This window comes from Echinops telfairi, unplaced genomic scaffold (genome assembly GCF_000313985.2).
Source record: "Echinops telfairi isolate 266 unplaced genomic scaffold, ASM31398v2 ScPeMD7_7472;HRSCAF=8510, whole genome shotgun sequence".
Taxonomy (NCBI): Eukaryota; Metazoa; Chordata; class Mammalia; order Afrosoricida; family Tenrecidae; genus Echinops; species Echinops telfairi.
In genome coordinates, this window is record NW_022111376.1 from 6,090,338 (window position 1) to 6,096,792 (window position 6,455).

At 47.8% G+C, this 6,455-nt stretch overlaps 1 pseudogene; it reads right to left on the reverse strand.

The window, feature by feature from the left end:
* Window positions 1-3,193: 3,193 nt before the first annotated feature.
* LOC101642109 overlaps window positions 3,194-6,455 on the reverse strand; it is a 4,916-nt pseudogene continuing 1,654 nt past the window's right edge.

Consider the following 6,455-nt stretch of genomic DNA (forward strand, 5'->3'; position numbering starts at 1 on the left):
AGTTGCCTCGAGAGAGGCGTGAGGCTGGTGACCAGCCGCTTGGAAAACTTCCTTTCTCTGTAATGGCAAGGTGCGCATGTCTGCATGTGTGCGTGCGTGTGTGTGTGTGTGTGCATATCAAGGGTTGGCCTTGCTTCAGCCATATTTCCCATTTGTCTCTATGTATCACTTTCAAATTAAAAGGACGCTGTGGTGAAGGGCCTTTCACCGTGAGCTCCACGTATGAAAATTTGCCAGCTTCTGGAAAGTCGCCTGCTTTCAATAATGGGTTACGGTGCTAACCCTCCGTGAAGAAATGAGGCGCGACAGTTGCTAGGTGGGGGGCCCTAGGCGATAGCTCTGGGGGAGCCCTCATAGGTCGTTGTTTCCCCCTTGCCAGCCACCCCCCCACTAGCCACTGGGGCCCAACCCACGGGGAGAAGACAAATCAATTCGGAGCCCAAACAGTCTGATTCTATTGAAAGGAGTTTTTTGGACATTTGTATCGCCACCGCTTGATAGAGGAAAGCAGCCCCCACAGCCCGGTCCCTTTTGAAGCGAACGTCTGGGAAGGCAGGTCAGCGGATACGTTACACGTGGACATGGAAAAGCAAGTAGAACTTCTGCCTCCTCAGAGCTTCCCTGTGACGGGGCAAAGCTCTGTGTCCCAGTCTCGCCCTTGGATTTTGGCCCGGTGGCTTTTTTGGATCCAGTCTTGTCGCCCGGCGCCCAGCGGTGCCCAGCTTCCCAGGCGATGGAGACAGCGCGTGGGTCCTCAGCCGGCCGCTCGAGGGCGCTGTGGCACCAAGAACGCACCCGTCGCCCTGCGGGCAGAGGGACTGTCTCCCAGGAGTTGCGACTGTTCTCGAATTCTAGTCCAGGATTTAACAGACACTGTTTTGAATTAAGGAGACTCAAATACTCGGTAGATGAAGCTCAGGTCTCGGATCCCCTGGGGGTGTTTCCTAACCGCTTTCTAACTCATTTCCCCCCTCAGGGCCTGGGTCTCATTTGCATCCGGCGAGACTGGGGCATGATAGATGGTGCAGAACGTCCTCCAAAAACGACCCACGAGGAAGAAATGGTGCCGTTGCTGCCTGCATGATTTAATAATAAAAAATGCCCCCAAACGTGTGCAAAGCAGAGCAGTCGTCTGCTCCCTCCAGTCTCCAGTGCTGGCAGCAGCAGGCACTTAACAAGACAGGGCACCCCAGGAACGGGCATTTCAGAGGACTCCTTTTCAGTGTTGGCAGGGCCCGCCGATTACCTCTTTCTCTGAAGTGCCTTGTCTCGCTGGGCATCCTTGCCTTGTGATTTGCTAAATCCGATGATGAGTTGACCTGGGAGAGAGCCCAGGGGCAGAGGAGGGGGAAACAGCACACAGTGTCCCAGTTCTAGGTGGGTGGTGATGACTTCCTCCCCTACCTCCCCGTGTCCCCAGCCGAATGGCTCTTCAAACCAGGAAGTCAGGGCTGGAAGGAATGATCTAGATGGCCGTCCTCTTTTGGCCTCCCCCTCCCACATCCCCGGATGCCACCAGTTTCCTCCGGAGGGTGTGTGGGAGCTGTCCTAAACATCTGCAGACATGAGATGTTGATACTGAGGCGTTGGTTTCTGGGGACTCTGCTCCTAGCCCAGGGGCATGGAGCTCCTATAAGTTCACCCTGGTGTTGTGCAAACACCGGCCTTGACTGAAGGAGACCACTGCTGGGGTCAGGGTGGCTTGGCCTGCATGATGGGTGGCACAGGAGTCCCTGGGTAGTGCCAATGGTTTACAGCACTGAAATCCTAGGCTAAAGGTTGGTGGTTGGAGTTCACCCAGGAGTATATCCGAACAAAGGCCTGGCGATCAGTTTCTGGAAACCCTATGTACCAAGCAGCTAACACATAACGGGGCACCACAAGCCAGTGTTGTACTTGGTGATCATGTATGAGGACTTGTCAAAAGAACCAGGGTGAATTTGGACTCCATTATTGACTAGCTGTTTGGCGTGGAAAAAGCGTCTTAACCTCTCTGAGCTTTAATTAGATTCCACCTGTGTGAAAGGCAGGTGATCTGGCTTGCTTATTCTTATCAGGTTCTCCTTCCAAATAGGATCAGACCATGGGAATTGTCAAGACTGTCGGAATCCTCAATTTATCCAAGTGGTTATGTGGCTGCCCTTGACCTTGGCTGTGTCACCCTGGGGTCAAGGAAGGAAGGATGCTGAAAGGTGGCACATCCGAGCTTTCCAATTACCAGGAGGAGAAGAACCATTTTGGTTTTGTTCTTTTCCTGCATGTAGTTTGCTGGCCTAGTCCTGCTTTCCTGCAAGGAGGTCCGACGGAAGGGCAGAGAGCAGAGGCCAGTCTTGTGTGCAAAATTGTTTCCGCCGGAGATGGCTCAACTGCCTATATCATCATCATCACCATCGTCATTCTTTGCCATTCGGCCTGCAACTGAGACTCCTTACCGCTTCTTCCTCATCTCTTAATGTTCTACAGAACCACAACAAGGATTGGGGGCTTTTTCACAAGTTGGAGAGGAGCCTTTGTCCTGAGATCCATCTGCCAGCATCTGCTCAGACCACTGTAGCTGGCTTCCTCCCAGGAGAAGTCTTAAGCTAGCTGCCTAGGCCAAGGGTCCCCACACTAGCCTCTTTAGCTGCTGGTAACCTACTGGGTTTGCCATCTTTGCTGAATTTATCTTAAAAAGCCACTGTCCCAAATCATGGGCTTTAGATTCCATGCAAGAGAGGTCACAGCCCTCCTCCCTGGGGGACAGACAACCGAAAAGTGGATGAAGGGAGAAGTCGGACAGGGCAAGATATGACAAAATACCCATTTATAAACTATCAAGGGCTCATGTGGGAGGGGGGAGCGGGGAGGGAGGGGAAAAATGAGGACCTAATGTCGGGGGTTTAAATGGAGAGAAAATGTTTTGAGAAATGATGTACAAATACGCTTTACACAATTGATGTGTGTATGGATTGGGATAACAGTTGTATGAGCCCCTAATAAAATGTTTAAAAAAAAAAAAAAAAAGAGAGGTCACAGCGTCTTAAGGCGCTTTGGCAAATATCCGGATGTGCCCTATACTCCTGGGTGGAAACTTAGGAGTCTCAGTGGAGCAGGCCCAGCTGTGTGACGCTCCTCCACTAAGATTTCGTTGGAACAAGAGACTTTGACCTAGTTCAGTTTGATTGGAGGTGTTCATGCTCACGTGTTGGTTTTCTCAGTCCAACAGCATGGACCACGGACTCTTGGCCAAGGCCATTTTAGGCTCAAAGGGGTCAAAGGATCCTGGAACAAGATGACTCGGCCCCAGAAGAGCCATCAGATATGGGCTCTGAGAAGGAAACTTCATTTTCAGCTTCAGGCCCTTGGGTCATGCTGATATTTTCCTGGGTATGGGGTGGGTGGTCTTACTTCTTCCAAGACAGATCAGTGTGTCGTCGTCATCATCATCATCATCATCATCATCATCATCATCATCATCATCATCACAGCTGGACAGACATTCTTGTTTTTGTTGTCTCCTCTTCACCCCGGGGGTGGAGGGCTACCCAGCTACACACTGATATAGGACACTGGACAGAAGAGATGGACAGTTCATTAGTATGTGTGTTCACAGCCCAGGGGAAGAGAACATCGCCTGGCCACACGAAGGTAGCACTTGGGAAGAGTGCGAATGAGCTGGGACTGCAGTAACAAGGCCGTGGGCTGACCTCTGGTTTCCAGGGGAGGATGTGATTGGCTTCTCTGAATGTTTCCACAGGCTGATAGATAGGGAAGTGAAACTCCCGAGTTTGAGGATGGGTGGAGCGCAGCTGGTCTGACAAGAGACTCCCCAGGGCTGGGGAGCCCTGCCCACTGGTTAGGCCTTTGGGGCTCTACGAGGCTCCAGGATTCCAATGCAACACTGCACAGCACATCTTCATTTCAGGTCTTGCTCCACAGTGGAAACGGGGCCAGTGAGGACATGTGTTTTTTCTCCTTGTGAGCTTTATATCTAAGTCATTTTACGACTTCAACAAATCACTTGGCTTGGATTCTTGATCTGTGAAACAGGGTCTTCGTTTTGGCTCTCTTAGAAACAACCCTTCAGATAAGGATTCAGTTCCTAGAAGTTCACTTAGGGGTCTAGGAAACACCTATAGGGAAGTGGGGGCATGAGACAGAGAAGAAGAAGCATCCAATGACGGAGGGATTATTAGGTCCGTTATCTTTGTGCACGATGGGCTGAATCCTTCTGTGTGAGTAGAAGATGCACCCCACAGTGATCTTGCCCATGGAGTGCAGGAGCTGGGGTAATCACATTCCCTTCCATCACTGGTTCACAGCTGCTTCCAGGGTGGAAAAAGACAGTTAATTCCCTGGACCTTCAGGGCTGCTGCATGGACAAGTGGAGAGCAGACACCAGTGGCCGGAGAAAGCTGAGAGGCGGAGACTTGGGTGCTGGCAGCTGAAAGTTGGGGCAGCTGCAGGGAAATGCTAAGGTCCATGAGACAGAAAGGAAGAAGGGCACAAAGCTACAGAGAATGCCACCTTCTCAATCTCTCTCCTTGGGAATATCTAACTGTAAAACGAGAGAATAGATGTGGAAGTACTAGAATGTTAGTGTTGATGAATGAGGTATTAGCTATTTAACGAAAAAGCTAGAAATTCTGATTCGCACAAATAGTCTATTCTCTAACATTCCATTCCATCAAGATTTTTCTGGCCGATGCCAGGCCAGCCTAGTTCTTCATCCTCCCAGTCTTGAGGAGAATGCCATATTTCCTTTTTTTATTGACGCCAAATATAACTTCTTTTTAATATGTGACCAATTTAAGGTTTATAAGAGGATACAGGCTGTAAATCCGGTTCAAGTTAGTCATAACACCATACAAAGACTGTTAAGTAATCAGGAAAAGGATGTTTGCATTATTGTTGAGTTTAAAACAATGCTGACTTTTTAAATTGAATATTTTTATTGTATGGAAAATTAAGTATCTGCTTAGTCCTTACAAACTTTTTCTTTTTTTGTTAAATCATTGTATTGGGGACTCGTACAACGCTCATCACAATCCATCCATTGTTCATCGTGTCAAGCACATTTGTACATTTGTTGCCAGCAACATTCTCTTATTATTTGCTTTGTACTTGAGCCCTTGGTATCACCTCCTCACTTTTCCCCCTCTCTCATGAACCCTTGATAATTTATAAATTATTATTATTTTGTCATATCTTATACCGTCCGACGTCGCCCTTCACCCACTTCTCCACTGTCCGTCCCCCAGGGAGGAGGTTATATGTAGATCCTTGTAATCTGTTCCCCCTTTCTCCCTCACTTTCCCTCCACACTCCCGGTATCGCCACCCTCACCGCTGGTCCTGAGGGGTTCATCTGTCCTGGATTCCCTGTGTTTCCAGTTCCTATCTGTGCCAGTGTACATCCTCCAGTCCAGCCGAATTTGTAAGGTAGAATTGGGATCATGACAGTGGGGGGGAGGAAGCATTCAAGAACTAGAGGAAAAATGTATGTTTCATCGTTGCTACACTGCACCCTGACTGGCGTGTCTCCTCCCCGCGACCCTTCTGCAAGGGGATGTCCAATTTCCCACAGATGACCCTGGGTCCCCACTCCACACTCCCCCTTGTTCACAATGCTATGATTTTTTTTTTTTGATGCCTGATCCCTTTGACACCTTGTGATTTCACAGGCTGGTGTGCTTCTTCCATGTGGGCTTTGTTGTTTCTCACTTAGATGGCCACTTGTTTATCTTCACGTCTATAGGACCCCAGGCTGACTTTTAAACTGATACCTCTATATTCTTATTGCCATGCCCTCTGATCTCTTATACTGTTGGCAAGTAATATAGGCTATTGATGTCGTTTTAAAAATTCAACCAATTGCAAATTAATTCCAATTTCAACCAATGCATACATTCCTCTTTCATTACTTATTATACTACCCTTGCATCTTCCTAGGACATGTAACCATCCCAAGTGGAAAACCACAATGCAGAGCTTTATTCCTTCCTTAAAGATTTTCGAGTATTATAGAAACAAAATCCATAGAGAACTGATACAAAATTGTTTCTATCATGCTTTACTAACTCTGAGAGAATAGAGAGATGTGGACAAGAGCAAATGTTCTTTAATATTTCTTTGTTTATACTAAGGCATACTACAAGCATTTATTAGCTGTTTTCTAGCTTCTTCAAGTTTAGGACATATCTATAGTTTTATTACTGAGGAGAAATAAGAAATTAGCCTCATGTAACTAAAAAAGATGATGTTGGGGACACAAAAAGAGAATCTAACTTTGGTTCTTAAGAACCTACTACTATTGACCCTAAAATACAAGCTTTCGAATACAACAAAGTAAGATTGCAGCAGCAAATCACCGCTTCTGTATACATCATTGGGGAATTCAGAAATAGGTAATAGTTTATTGTTTTGTTCCATCCCCCTCCCCCACTCTACTCAATCTTTTCTAGCTCCTCCCCCCCC